Source organism: Chinchilla lanigera, unplaced genomic scaffold (genome assembly GCF_000276665.1).
Source record: "Chinchilla lanigera isolate Chin_1 unplaced genomic scaffold, ChiLan1.0 scaffold00010, whole genome shotgun sequence".
Classification (NCBI taxonomy): Eukaryota; Metazoa; Chordata; class Mammalia; order Rodentia; family Chinchillidae; genus Chinchilla; species Chinchilla lanigera.
Window position 1 is genome coordinate 35,743,058 of NW_004955411.1, and position 15,339 is coordinate 35,758,396.

General features: G+C 42.5%; 1 long non-coding RNA gene across 1 annotated transcript; it reads right to left on the reverse strand.

The window, feature by feature from the left end:
- Positions 1-660: 660 nt before the first annotated feature.
- LOC102026728 lies at positions 661-15,139 on the reverse strand. Its single transcript, XR_259956.1, has 3 exons — positions 14,668-15,139; positions 9,475-9,610; positions 661-1,371 (listed from the first exon to the last, which is right to left on the reverse strand). It is a non-coding gene; the product is annotated as an uncharacterized LOC102026728 (long non-coding RNA).
- Positions 15,140-15,339: the final 200 nt, after the last annotated feature.

Consider the following 15,339-nt stretch of genomic DNA (forward strand, 5'->3'; position numbering starts at 1 on the left):
ATGGCACCGTGGGCTGTTACAAATACGGATACAACTTCTTGCACATTATAGCAATTTAGTTTCACTAGGGTGCTTTGGAAGAGATACTTACATAAGCAAGTGGTTGGAAAAATATTAAGATCTCTTTTTCTTAGTACTGGAGCACTAAGTACTTGAGCACTTAGTACTTGAATCCATGGAGCACTAAGCTACATCCCCAGCCCTTTAGTATATATATATACATATATATATACACATATATATATATATTTTTTTTTTTTTTTAATTTTGAGACAGGATTTTCTTTTTTTTGTTTTTGGATAGGACCTCACACTTGCCAGGCAGGCGCTGTGCCGCTGAGCTATATCCCCGGCCTGAGACAGGATCTTCTTAAATTGCTGGGCAATAACTTGCAATACTCCTGTCTCGGTCTCATGAGTGGTTGGGATTACAGGTGTGTAGCAGTGTGCCATTTGGGGGGCCAGTCAGTCCCCTGATCTGCCTAGAGAGAGGCATGGTGAGGGGTAAAGAAAGAAAGGCAGAGACACACACACGTTCAAAGTACGCGGGGAAGGGAGGCTGGGGTCAGTGCCTCAGGATGCGCAGAGACAAAGCCACTCTGAGCCAATGACGCTATTTTATTGGGTGCACACAGTAATGGAGTATCGGATGATGCAGAGGTGGCAGTGATCTTGCACTGATGAAGGTCTTGTGCGATGAGGATCATTTCAGGTGACGTGGAGGGTAGTGGGGATCTAATAGTGATGAGGGGCTTATGTTGGTGAAGACAGTGGGATGTGCAAAGTGTTTCTACAATAGCAGGTGGGAAGAGCTAGCAGATTAATAAGGAGTTTGCCCCTCCCCCCAGGCAAAACTTTTTTTAAAAAAATTTCTACTCGGTTTTGAAGGAACCAGGATGTTTTCAGCTGATGTAATCTTGCCCCAGAGGTCACAGCATCATGCGACTGCTGAACCCTCAACTGTGAGTGGACTCACAGGGAGTTATGTTTCCTCATACCGCAGCGGCTCACACAGCGAGATACTAGGCCCCAGACAAACCTTCACCACAATTTAATTATGAAATGATTTCCCCCCCAAAGTTATGTAGAATGGCTCTCGATAATGCCAGGCTCATAAGATCCTTTTTTAAGAGATAATATTGTATGATTCAGGGAATACAAAATTTCAAGAACAGTTTATAACTAAGGACACTTCCAGCTACAGCAATGACTTCAGCACCTCACAGGAAGGCACGGGTCCCAGAGGGCTTCCAGCATCCCCTCGATTGTCCTGTATCCTACTGTCACTCCTCCACAGTCTCGGGACCTGGGGCCAGCAGCTTGGGAGAGTTGAGCCAGGATTTGAATTCAAATCTCTTTCCTTCAATGCTGTCTTTAAAAAAATAAATAAAGATTTTAAAAGATTGAAAAACTTAAAATAAAAAACCACAAAGCCCTCTTAAATTTCAGTAAAACATGAAAAGAGATTATTGTCACCAAATGTAAATAATCAAATATTCAGCAAACATCAGGAAGGGCCTGTGCTAAAGATGGGGCCCTGTACTTGACAGACCTTTGCTAAGCAGCTACACTTCAGGAACACCTGAGATAGATGGACAAAGCACGGGGAGCCACAGGCCACCAATAGGACATACTCGCTAAACTCAGACGGTGTCACTTTATGAACGAAGCTGATTAGGTCCCTACACCATAGCTGTTCCAGAATACAGTATTTATCAAAATGGCACCGACTCTAGAAGGAGTTTTTCCAAACCTCATTACTGACACGAAAACACACCTGACATGCACTTCAGGGCACCTGAGGTAATGCCAGCCCTACAGGTATGACAGAGCAAGGGGCGGATGCATTGGATACTGAAGAATTGTTTGAGGCATCCCCAGGACAATCAGTGGAAAAGCTCTTGAAAGCAAGTGACTGGGCCACGACCACACAGAAATGCATGGACAGAAGCTTATTTTCTAGTTCCAAGGCTTCTGCCGTGATAGCTTGCTCCAGCTTCTAGAGCAGGAATTGTGGGGAGGAGTGGAGAGCGTCAGGGTAGCATAACTTGGAGACATTTTCTCTGAAGATTACTCAATTTTACCTGGTTTAGGTTTCCCTAAGAGCCTTTTAAGAGTAACACTTTTTGTCACAAAGACCTTGCCGCCGGATAAATAAGGCACTACACACAACAACAGCCCATCAGAGTACTCAGCTTGGCCTGACAATAAATGAAATCACACTAAAAAGCCATAATGCAAGGTCTCAATTAGTTTTATTGTGTGAAGATGCTTAGACTGAATCATTCCCTAGAGGAACGGCTGCGGTGATAGGAAACAACTGGGTTCTGGACACAAAGATCTGAAGACCAGGCTCTCAGCCCACGTCACACCCACCAGACTGGAGATGCCCGGGCTATAGCCCATGGGGTTTCCAGGAGCCTAGGGTCATCTCCGCCCTGTTCTTCAGAAGCAACACAGCACAGGGCCCAGGAAGTCACGCGATACATAGCATTGGCTTTTATAGGCATTTTAGAGAAAAAGCAGGCTTGAATTCACTCTGTAACTGGACGTGGAGGTGCACACCTGTAATCTCAGCATTGGGGAAGGCAAGGCAGGAAGATAGTGAGTTCAACTAGGGTTTGGGCTACTTAGTTAGAAGTTGGCCTGGAGTACATAGTGAGACCCCCGTGTCCAGAAACAAAACAGTCCTACAAAAAGCAAAACCAAGAAAAAAAAAAAAGCAAAACCAAAACAACTTCACCAAACTCCAAAGCAACACAAAACAAAAAACTATAACCCCTCACCCCAAATTTGAGGACTGAAGTCATTGTGTTAGAAATTGTATTAGGAAAAAGGAAGTATTGAAGTTATTGAATTAGAAATGTAAAATGGGTAAGTGTGTACATATAGCTAAAATGTATCTGTTAAAGACAGAGAATCTAAGTAAGATGGAAGATGTTTTGGATCTAATCCAAACTATGAAAATGATAAAAATCTGCTTTTGGTTTAGTTTTGGGGAGACAGGGTCTTGCTGTGTATCTCAGGCTACCCTTGAATTGGTGATCTTCTTGCCTCATCTCCCAACTGCTGTGATTACAGGAAAACTCTCCCACAGCTGGCTATAACAACCTGTTTTAAATATTTGTGCTAATTTTCTATGTTTTCTAGTGTTGCCCCTTTCATACACTAGGCAAGCACTCTACCACTGAGCTGCATACACCTGTAGCCCTATTAATTATCTTAATCTAGTGGAGCAAGCATTATTGTCAGTGTCAGACCAAACTGGAAAAAGTAAAGCCATTTAATTGAAGTGCTATATTTAAATTTCTCCAGACTTATAAGAAATATTGTAGATGGTAGTAGCAGGGTCAGATTTTAAAAGAAACTTAATTGCTAATGGTCCTGGTGACACATGTCTCTTAGTCTCAGCTCTTAGGAGCCTGAGCCAGGAGAACAGAGTTCAAGCCTGGACTACATAGTGAGACCCTGTCTCAAAAATAAGAACAAAAACACCCCCCTAAACACAAATAAATAGAAATAACAAAAACTTAATTGCCTTTTCTTTATTAGCAGTAAACAGAACTTTTATGGAGAAAAAATTCATTCCCCCAAACAGACAACAGCATAGGGTAGCAAAACAATGTAAAAATGGAACGTCTGAGATTAATCAAATAAATAAAGAAATAATATTCATAAATACCATTTTTTAAAAAATAAAATTTTCTGTTGGAAAATGTAGAGAATGATTATCAGGAAGATAATTACGAAAAAAGAAAGTACAAGTTGATCAGTCAATAAATATGATCTTCACTGATAACCAAATGTTGGAAAATATACGTATATGAGAAATCACTTTGAAGATATCAATAAGTAAATACAACAACCATGGTTAATTTCCTACAACTTTGTCTGTAACTCTGTTTTGTTTGTGTTGTTCTCATGCTATTTTGTAAATGGATGTCTGTTTGTTAATATGTTTTCCTTCTTTTATTTCTTAAAATAATAAAAAAATGCAATTTCATTTTAATCCTAAATTGGCAAAGATTTTTAAAATAATCATATTATTCAGCATTTCTTGGGATACATTAATATATGGTTATTTGCACACAATACTGCCAAGAGTGTGAACTGACAAAGTTGCTTTAAATTTTAGCATATATTAGGCCCTTAAAATGTTCATATATTTTCACTGGTAACCCTATATCTAAAACTCCAACCTACAAGATTGTCAAAGATACAAACTTTCTTTTATTAATTAAGTTTATTGGTACATTTTAGGTATACATAATGATCACATTCATCATAGAGAACTTGTACCTGTACATGATATATCTTGATTCTTTTTTTCCCCATTCTCCAACCTGCCCTTCAACCCTCTTCCCCTAATTCACAAATATGTTTCCATATTTTCCTACTTTGTATGTAATTACTTATACTGTTCATAGCACTATTATCCATAATAATGAAAAATGCAGGACAACTTGTATACACAATTGTTACTGGACTCTGGGGTTATGGAATCTCCTGCTAGATGTGTTTTCTGTGTTCTTTCTGACCTGAGAAAAGAATTGGTCAAGGCAAGTACAAACAGTAGCCAGCTTTTACATTTATTAAAGTTAGGAAAAGAATCAAGCTCTGCAGAGTGAGTGAGGGCCAATTAAAAGTAGGAAAAGAAGTACATGCTATGGGGTAAGAGGGGACCACTGTGAAAGAGGGCACAGTGGCCCACAGGTCAATGGCTGCTGCCTTTTATAAACCCTACTCCTAGGGCTTACGTCAAGTCTAGACCATCCCATCAAAAACCTGCTTGGATCCTTGTGGAAAGAACAAGATAGCCTTGGTCCCAGCTGCAGGGCTAGGGGCACTGGTTTTATGCACATTTCCTGGTTCTCCTATATTGACAGCCACTTTATTGGCACCCACTTGCCCAGCTGCTTTACCACTCCCCGATCCCCTGCCTCACAATGACAGGGAAACACTTAACTAAATTCTGATCTATCTTTACAGTAGAATGGTTTCTACTCATTAGCATGTCTTTGAAGAGAATTTGATGATATGCGAAATTGTAATACGTAAGTTAAATAAAAATGTAGGATACAAAATTGTGTTTTATTATTAGCAGTAATGTGTATATTAGTCTGGTAAGGCTGCTATATCAAAATACCCCAGAATGAGTGACCCAAAGAACAGAAATTTATGTTTTTACAGTTCTGGAGGCAGAAAGTCCAAGGTCAAAGTGTCAGCATAGAATTTGATTTCTCCTGGGACTCTTTCCTTGGCTTGCAGACAGCTGCATCCTCTGGCCTCTCTTTGTATGTCCTCATCCTGCTTTATTTGCACACTCCTCACTGGGTTGGGGTCCACTCTGAGAATCTCACTTTACCCAGTTACCTTCTCAAAGGTCCTCCCTGCAAACACTGTCACTCTCTACCTTCAACATGTGTGGTAGGGGGTGGGGCACAAGTGCATGAAAGTATAAAAGTGTGACTCTGGTTTTGTTTTTAAAATCCACAGGGAAAAATAAGTTTTAAGGATGTGCAGTAGGCCTGTGACTTTGTACAACCCCTCCCCAGGTTCATGCTGTGTAGTAATTGCTAGGTATGTTTGCTGATTACAGATCTGAGCAACAAGGACCTTTGAAGATGGGCTGCCAGCAGAGTTCTAATTTAGTTAAGGGGGGCTAGCTGTCCTTTGGGCACCTTTATCTTATCAGCCTTCTTTATGTATGTTTATCATAGTTTTGGATAGAGTAATTTTAACTGAGAATCAAAAGAGGCCAGGAGTGATGGCACTCACCTGTAATTTTAGCACTCTGGGAGGCTGAAGCAGAGGGTAATGAGTTTGAGGCCAGCCTGGCCAACTTAGTGACTTAGGGAGACCCTAACTGAACATAAAAAATAAAAAGGGCTGGGGACCTAGCTCAGTGGGAAGGTCATGAGTTTAATCCTCAACACTGGGAAAAAATAACAAAAGAGTCACTTAAATATTCTGGCGATATTATGCCATATTTTATTTCACATAAATACATGCGTAATAAAAGTAGTAAAAGTTAAGTGAATTTATTTCAGTCCTTCTATAGTAAATAACTTTACTCTTATTGCATTTTACAGCATTTCTGTAACATGAATGTGTTAACCCTGGATGGTGGTGCATGCCTGTATTTCAAGTGCTGAGGGAAGCTGAAGCAGGAGGTGTTATGGTTTGTGTCTGGATGTCCCCACAAAGCCTCATGTAGTCATGGGGAAGGCTTCTAGAGTTTATGATTGATCCATGGTCCAATGCTGCAATTATGGATATGAGTGCTATACCCACTCTAGGGTAGGTAGCCTGAATACACTATAAGGGAGGAAAAGATTCTGCTCTCTGGTGCTCCTTTCCCTTTTGTTCCTTTTGCTCTTGTTGCTTTTGCTGTTTGCTGTCATTATGAACTGCTGCCCCTGTGCCATGTGCCATTCTGCCTTGGAGCCAGCCGAATATGGACTGAAACCTCCACAGACTGTGAGCTAAATAACCTTTCCTTCCTTAATTATGGGTGTCAGGTGTTTTGTCCCAGCAACAAGAGAAAAGTAACTAAGACAGAATTTGGTTCTGGAGGAGTGGGGTCATTGCTATGACTGTATCTGACCATGTGGTTCAAGAGCCTTGGGGCATAGCTTATGGGAAGAATTTGGAAAGGTTCAGAGATGTCACCTGAAAGACTAGCACTGGAACACCTTAGGCTGTTCTGTATGGGAGATTCTGGTCAGAGCTCAGAAGAACAGAAGGCTGATAGAAATCCTGCTGGTAAAGACCGGGATCAGGAGGTTTCTGCTGGGAAGGACTCTACTGGCTCCAGACGATGTATGTTATGGCTTGGCAAAAAGTTTGTCTGCTTTTTGCTCATGTCCTGAGATTTTGCCTGAGACTGAGATTAAGGATAGAGGACTAATTAATCTGGCAGAAGAAATTTCAAAGCAGTCCAGTGTTGAGGTGGTGGCATGGCTGTTGTTGTGTGGGCTTTTAGCCAGATTTAAGTTGCAAATCAAGAGCAAAGAGCCCAGCAGGGATGCTTTAAAATGTTGTGAGTTTGGCCAGAAAAAGGCCAGTAAAGCTGTGGACTACAAAGGTAGAGCTGAGGAGATCTTGATTGCTGAGAAGGAGCCGGAGAATATAAAAGATGGCCTAAGGGCATCACAAGAAGCAGCAAGTCTCCACCCTTTGCAGCCTCAAAACTTCAAAAGTAAAAGACTTCACTATGAAGAAAAAGCCACAGAACACCATGTTCCAGAATGGCAGAAGCCACACTATGTTCTAGAATGCCAGCGGCATAGAGAATTTTTTCCTCAGAATTGGACTCAGAGAGCAATCCAGGCACTTGATCCCTACAGCTGAGAGAGAGGGAAGCCTGGCTGCTGCTCCATCTGACAGCAGACCTTGGCATTATCCCCATGGTGCTGATTTTAGGCACTTGCAGAATGCAAGAGTTCTGAGGTTAAGAAGGCTTCCACCTAGATTTCAGAAGGCCTGGGAGGCCAGACAGTGTGAAACGCAAAGCCAAAGGTGTGGTGGAGAACCCAGAAGTTTGGAAAATTCAGGTACATGGATCATCTAAGGAAAGCGTCTGGAGCTGCAAGAACTGAGCAGAGCAGAGAGAAGCCCTGGGAGTTACAACCACCAGAAGTGCAATGGACCTGGAGCCACACAAGCTCTTTGGAGCTCACAACTTAGCACAGATTGCTTTGGATGTTCCACATGGAAATACAGGACTTAATGATTGCCCTGATGGATTTTGGACTTTCTTTGGTCCCATTCCTTTGTATCCCCCTATTTGTACATTTTAGAATGGTATTGTTTATCTTGTGCCATTGAATGTTGGAAGTGTTTAACTTTTCATTTGCACAGGGGCTTGCAGCTAAGAGTTTGCCTTAGAACTTGGAGACTTGGGACTTGGACTTTTCAGCAATGCTGAAACTGTTAGGACTGTGGCAACTCTTAGAGGTGGACTAAATGCCTTTTGCATAAAAGGATGTGCAGGAGTCTTTGCAGGGCCAGGGGTGGAATGTTATGGTTTGTATGTGGATGTCCCTGGAAAGCCTCATGCAGTCATGGGGCAGGCTTCTAGAGTTTATGACTGATCCATGGTCCAATGCTGGGATTATGGTGTGAGTGCTACACTCACCCTGGGGTGGGTAACCTGCATACAATATAAGGGAGGGAAAGAGGCTTGCTCTCTGGTTCTCCATTTCCCTTTTGCACTTGTTCCTTTTGCTGTTTTCTGCTGCTATGAATGGTTGCCATGTGACACTCTGCCTTGGAGCCAGCTGAGTATGGACTGAAACCGCCACAAACTACAAGCTAAATAAACCTTTCCTTCCTTAATTCTGGGTGTTAAGTATTTTGTCCCAGCAACATGAGAAAAATAACTAAGACAGGAGGATTGAATGTTTGAGTCCCATCAGGGTAATTTAGTGAGACCTTGCCTCAAAATAAAAAACAAAAAGGCAGGCCATGGATATAGCTCAGCAGCACAAGCACCTGCCTGGCAAGGGCAAGGTCCTGGGTATGATTCCCAGTACCAAAAAAAATAAAAAAAAGAAAATTAAAACATAAAAAGAGATGGGAATGTAGAGTGCTCCTGGATTCGACCCCTAGTACCAAAAGCAAAAAACAAGAACTACTTTTAACTAGAAAATAAACACATGTTGTTTTAAAATATTGAAACTGTAGGCGATCCTCAATTTCATATTTTATGGTTAGGTTTATTCTTTAACTCCATTCAGTTTGGTTCAGCACATATTTGTTGTACACCTATACTGTTCATAGTAGGGCTGTAGTTCACAGGATCTGAGCTATCTGAAAATTTCTACCCTAGTTTTAAAGAGACTGAAAATGGCTCTCTGAACTGTGAAAATTGCTATAAATAAAATGCAAAAGCCTACAATGGGCATGGCAAAGCATCCTTGTAATCTCAGCACTCTGGAAGGCTAAGGTTAGAGGTTTCAGAGTCCAGCCTAATCTGGGCAATTTAGTGACTTAGCAAGACCTTGTCTGAAAATAAAAAATAAAAAAGGTTGGGGATGTTGCTCTGTGCAAAGGTCCTGGGCTCAGTCCTCAGTAGCAAAAAAAAAAAAAAAAAAGGAAGCCTTCCTATACATAAATTCCATTTTAGAATTGAGCCTTGAAGATTAGTATTTCATACTTCAGGAAAAGGAAGAGGAGACGTTTTCATCCATTTTGTGTTGCTATAACAGAACATCAGAGACTAGTTAATTTATGTAGAACAGAGATTTATTTCTTATAGTTCTGGAGGCTGGGAAGTCAAAGACTGGTTTTCCACATCTAGTGAGGGCCATTTTGCTATGTCATCCCAGGGCAGAAGACAAGATCAAGAGAGCGTGTGCACATACATGTGTAGCACGGTGTGCAGAGGTGGCACAACGCATCGTTTTATCTGGAACTCACTCCCATAATTGGCATCAACTCATCGATGAAGGGCAGAGCCCTCATGACCTACCTTGGCAGGTCTTACTTCTCAGTACTGTTGCACTGGGGATTAAGTTTCCAGTATATGGAGACACATTGAAACTGGAGCAGGAGGTTATTTTTGAAACAGGCTCTGCAGGGAGGCTTGGAGACGTGTATACTTGTTCCTGAAATGAGAAACAGGCTTTAAAGCTGGAGAATAGTGTTTGAGCTAGTAAAGGGTACAGGATGAATTGGTGGAGGCAGAATTTATTGGCAGCAAGACTAATTAGGAGGTCATTACAGCAGTACACAAGAAACGATAAGTGATCATCAGGGAAGCAGCAGCTAGAAGGGCTAGTCAAAAGAGCTGGAGGCTAGGGCCAGGGATATAGCTCAGCGGCACAAGTGCCTGAGTGGCAAGCATGAGGTCCTGAGTTCGATTCCTGGTACCAAAAAACAAAAGACCTGCAGGCTGGAGTTGGGCAGCTCAGTGGTAGAGGGTGCATGTTGTATGCACAAGTCCCTAGGTTCAATCCCCAGCACTAAAAAAAAGTTCCATTACTCTAATTAGCCAAGTGTAGTACATACCCGTGATGAGTCAGGAGGACAACAAGTTCAAGCCCAGCCTGGGCAATTTAGCAAGACTTTGTCTCAAGATAAAAAAGTAAAAGGGTTGAGAATATAGTTGAGTGCAAAGGCCCTGGGTTCAATTTTCAGTACCATAAAAGAAAAGAAAAGAAGAAAAGAAACAACAACAACCCCTCCAATATATTATCTATAGTAATTATGGTAGTAGTAAGTGATGAAATTTCCCAAGAGCTTGCTGTATGTCCATGACGTTGTTCCAAATGCTTTGTGGGAATTAACTTTTTTTTGGGGGGGGGTCTTTTTGAAACGGGGTCTCACTATGCACTTCAGGCTGGCCTCAAGCTCACTTTGTAGCCCAGGCTGGTCTTGAATTCACAATGATTTTCCTGCATCAGCCTCCCGAGTGCTGGGATTACAGGCGTGCACCACTACGCCCAGCTAACTTTTGAATCTTTTATGTCACTGCTGCTCCTAAATCAGTCCCCTTTGAGAAAAGTTGAACTTTATTCTGAAAATATGGTATACTGCTTAATGCTCAGAAATAATGCTGACACATAAATAGGAACAAATTTTGAGAATGAGCTATATATTTAAAAATATCTCATCAGTGTATAAATACTATATGTAATAATTATATATAAAGTGAAACTTTGAACTGCATCATGTTTCATACATTGTTATATACACATTCATACAAGAATGGGATCATGATATGCACAGTAAACTTTATTTTTAGGACAGTTCATATTTATAGAAACTTTGCAAAAATAATACAAAGTGCCCATATTCTTTCACTCATCTTTAAAACCTATCATTTTATTTTAAGAAGTAGTTTTATTTTTCAGTGCTGGAGATTGAACCTAAAGCTTTGTGCATGCTAGGTTAGCATTCTACCGCTAAGCTACATCCCTAGCCCTTTATTTTATTTTATATTTTATTTCATGTTCTTGAGACAAGATCTTGCTATATGCCTTAGATTGGCTTCAAATTCATGATCTTTCTGCCTCAGCCTCCTGAGTAGCTGGGATTACAGGTACACACCACCACATCTTGCTCCCTTTTATTATTGTCTTACATTAGATGCCACATTTTTATAATTAATGAACCAGTATTGATACATTATAGTCCACTGAAGTCCATAGTTTTTTCAAATTTCCTTAGATTTTTACCTAGTATTCCTTTTCTGTTCCAGGATTTCATCCAGGATATGTCATGTCTCCTTAGGCTCCTCTTGACAGTTTCTCAGACTTACCTTGTTTGCGATGATTTTGATACTATCAAGGAATATTTATGAGGTATTTTGTAGAATATCTCTCAATTGGGATTTGTCTAATGCCCCCCCCCCATTCCTTTTTCTGTACTTGTGGGATTGAACCTAGGACCTAGGCAAACATGCTGTCACTGAGCTACATCCCCATACTTTTTTGTTTGATGTGCTTTCTTTGCTCAATAATATTTCGTGACCAACTTTCAATGTCAATAGAGGTGAACATCAGAACCTTTAGAGGTTATGTAGTATATGTTTAATCAATCCTTTATTGGTGTACACTTGCTTTTAGTTTTTCCTTGTTTCCAGCAATACTGGGATAACATCCTTGCACATTCATTTAGTACACATGTGTGACCATTCCTTAGTTTACTGTGGGAAGCCAGATGAGAACTGAGGCCTAATTGGCCTCCTCTGTTAGCACAAAGGAAAAGTTAATACAGGGGAGCTCAGGTTGTTTACTTGGACATGGATAATGGAAGGCAGATGAATGTGCTACTTTAATGGCTAATATATACGATAACAATAACTATGTTGCCGCTTGCTGTAGTTGTTAATGTCAGCTCCATATGCTTTCTTTGGGGACCTCACCTGCAAAAATACCCCTTCAACACCTGCCCCCCCAGGCTGCTTCAAAAGTAGTGTTTTGATTGTGGTAAAATGGGGCATATTTTTAAACAATGTACCCTAAGATAAGAAAAAAGATGGTGTGACCATCCCTCCCTTGGAGGGGAGGGTGTAGGGCCTCTGCCCTAGGTGTCAAAAAGAGAATCATTGGGCTAATCAATGTCATTCTAAATATTGCACAAAGATGGCACCCTACTGATGGGAAACAAGAGGTGGACTGGGCTCCAGGCCCAACAAACAATGAAGACATACCCTAGGACAGGCTTATAAGCCCAGTCCTCAATGGGTCTGCCCAGGATGGTTGAGTGTCTTATCACCAAACCCTTAGGAAGTGCAGGATTAGACTTTCCTGCTGCTGAATGGGTGACCTTGATTGGCAGAGCTAAACCTGTTGAAATCCCCATGGAAATCTAAGGACCTCTTCCCTTCAGAATCATGGGTTTTGTTTTAGGAAAAAGCAGGGTGAACCTGTAGGGCACTGAAGTACTACCTGGGATTATTGATTTGGACTACTGGGGGAAATTCAGGTTATAGTTCAGTCGCATGATGTCTGGGTTTTTGAACAAGGAGACTGTATCACCTGTTGTCAAGGCTGCAGCCACTAGTCAAGAATAGATTTGGGGGAACCAGTAATCTGGCAGTACCTCCCATGAGGAAGTGCTCTCTACTTAGCTACTTAGGATGTCACCAGCCAGCAACTTGTCAGTGTTGTGTCAGTATTGTTGAGATCAAGGAAAAATATTTTCAGGGGATTAGCGTGTCAATTAAAGGAAGCTGAGTGTGTCAACATTGTTGAAATTAAGGGAAAATAATGTGAGTGTGCTGAAATTACAGGAAGGATGTTCAGAGACTGATGGAAACTGGTGCAGATTGTCACAAGGAATAAAGGACTTTGCCACGGGGAATGACAGGTGGTCCCAACCTGTGTCAGTGTTGTTAAAATTAAAGGAAAACATTTGGAAGGTGAGAATGTATTTTGTTGCAGGAAGTTTCCTGAGCTTATATGGTGTGTTCTGTGGAGGATGTATTGTTCGCCAATGATTCTCAGCAGCAGTTTACTTTTTTCTTTCTGTAGACACTGAATGGGCTTTGATACATTATGAGTTATGCATAGCCCCAGATAATTTAAGCTAGTTCTTGTGGTTGTTTGGGAACCTGCTGATGTGGGGGGCAGGTTTTACTTGTGGTGTTGTATGAAATGGATGGATGGGGTGGGTACCCATGGAGGAGCATAACTCTGCTTTCTTTACCAAGAAGAACCTTCTCCCAGAGGACAACTGAAGAGAACTATCTAGGAGGCAGAAAACCTTGTCCATCATTGAGATCTGCCTGGCAAGGGGCTTTGGACGTGCTCTCTAGGGGGTGACCCTGCCAATCACAACTACAACCCTCTTCAGCTGGATGAGGCCAGAAGGTGTTCATTCGTTGACCCTCATGGCAGTTACAGGTACTTTTTTTAGATGGGGACAGTTGGGTTGGTATGGGCAGTCAGACAAGACTGTGTTCTTGAAAAAAGCCAGTGCGGATACCTCGCACCTGTGGGTGGAGATACAGTCCTTGGAGGCTAGACCACAAGCAAAGGACGGAATGGCTGCACCTCATACTTCCCCTAGGGATGACCGGCAGTGATTGATATTTAAATATTATTATTGTAAAAACAAAAAGGGGGAGATGTGGGAGACCAGATGAGAATTGAGGCCTAACTGGTCTCCTCTGTGAGCACAAAGGAAAAATTAATACAGCTGAGATCAAGTTGTTTACCTGGGCATGTATTAATGGATAATGGAAGGCGGATAAATCTTGTGTTACTTTAATTGCTTGTACCCACGCTCGAGTGAATATAAGCAGAATGAGCTAGGTAGCTTGGGGCTCCTCTGCTCCCTGGAGGCAAGAGCTTCCCAGGCTGCTCTACATGTGAAACTGACTCTGTGGGTGTTTGTCTTTCATCCTCATTCACTCTGGGTCAGGGGAACAAATTTGCAGGGACAGGTTCCCTACAGTTTACCTTGGTTAGCTTTCCATTACTATAACAAATACCTGAGATAATCAACTGAAAATGAGGAAAATCTTATTTTGGCTAACGAGATTTCAGTTCATGGTTGGTTGACATCATTGCTTTGGGGTCTGTGGCAGAGTGAGAGTGTTTGCTAGGGGAAGCCCGTTCACTTCATGGCCAGAAATGAAAGAGATAAAGGAAGAGGCCAAGGTTTCTCAGTCTCTGTCAAGGCCCTGCTGTGATCTCCTGTTAGCTACCATCTCTTTAAGGTTCCACCACCTCCCCAAGAATGCCCTTGGGCTGGCTATGAAGCCTTTCACACTTGGCCTTTAGGGGATATTCCCTGAGCCTAACTATATCACTGCTCAACTTTGTTTCCAAAAGCATTTTGCTCTTAGACTGTTTCTCATCCTGCAGGCACACCTTTCCCTCGGTGTATGCAGTTTTCTCTAGCTGGACTGTTTTTTTGACTTTGCCCGTGAAATCCTATGCATGATTCAGGGCTCAGCTTCAGGGCTACCTATTTGCTGTAGAAGCTCTTTTCTGGCATTCTGTAGAGAATTTAATGGTTCCAGTCTACCTTTTGCTGTTGGGCATGTATCTAAGCCTCTTAATCCATCTTGAATTTTTTTTTTCCTCACTAGTATTTAAACCTAATCACAGTAGTCTGTGTCTTCCACTTACAGCGGTGAGAACAGAAGTAAACTGGACATTTTGAAGAACCTGAGTAACTGAGAAATTAAGAGGTGTCCTCGTCTACCTACCTTGGCACTTCACGCTCAGGGAGACAGAAGATAGGTTTTAGTTCGTTCAAAGTGAACACAGCTGTGCACAGTTGAAAAGCAACGTTTTCTAGATGTGCGTCAAACGTGTTTGTCAAAGACTTTAGCCTTGCAGTGTCTTCCAAAACGCTCATAAGCAGTGTGCCAAGTATTCGGATTGTATCCGAACGCAGGAACTGAAGTAATTAAGGCCTCTAAATCCTTCCAATTTCCCTTGTATGTAGGTAGGTGGCATAGCGTGCGAAGAGGCAAACGCCAAAACCCAAACACAGCCCAAGAGACAATGTTAACTTTGGTCGTGAGGCTGTTCGGTAACGACTCACCGCTGCTGACCCACCCAGCGCACTCTCCAGAGGAGACGCCCCTTAAGTTCAAACCGCGGCGGGCTGACGCGCACCGGAGAGCCCCCCGGGGTTAGGACAGCGGGCCGCACCGCAGGTGCAGACCCCGCCTCCGCCGCTTCCAGGGCGCGGAGTCGCCCCGCCTCCGCTCTGCGATGCCCAATCATCTGCAGGCTCCGCGGCACGTCCCGTCGCTGGCCACGCCCCCAGCCGGTCAGGTGTGAGGCGCCTTTAAGAAGCCACACGGGCGGCGGGCCGGTGTAGGGCGCGCGACGGCGGAGGGCAAGGCCTGCGCCCCGAGCCCCAGCCCCTG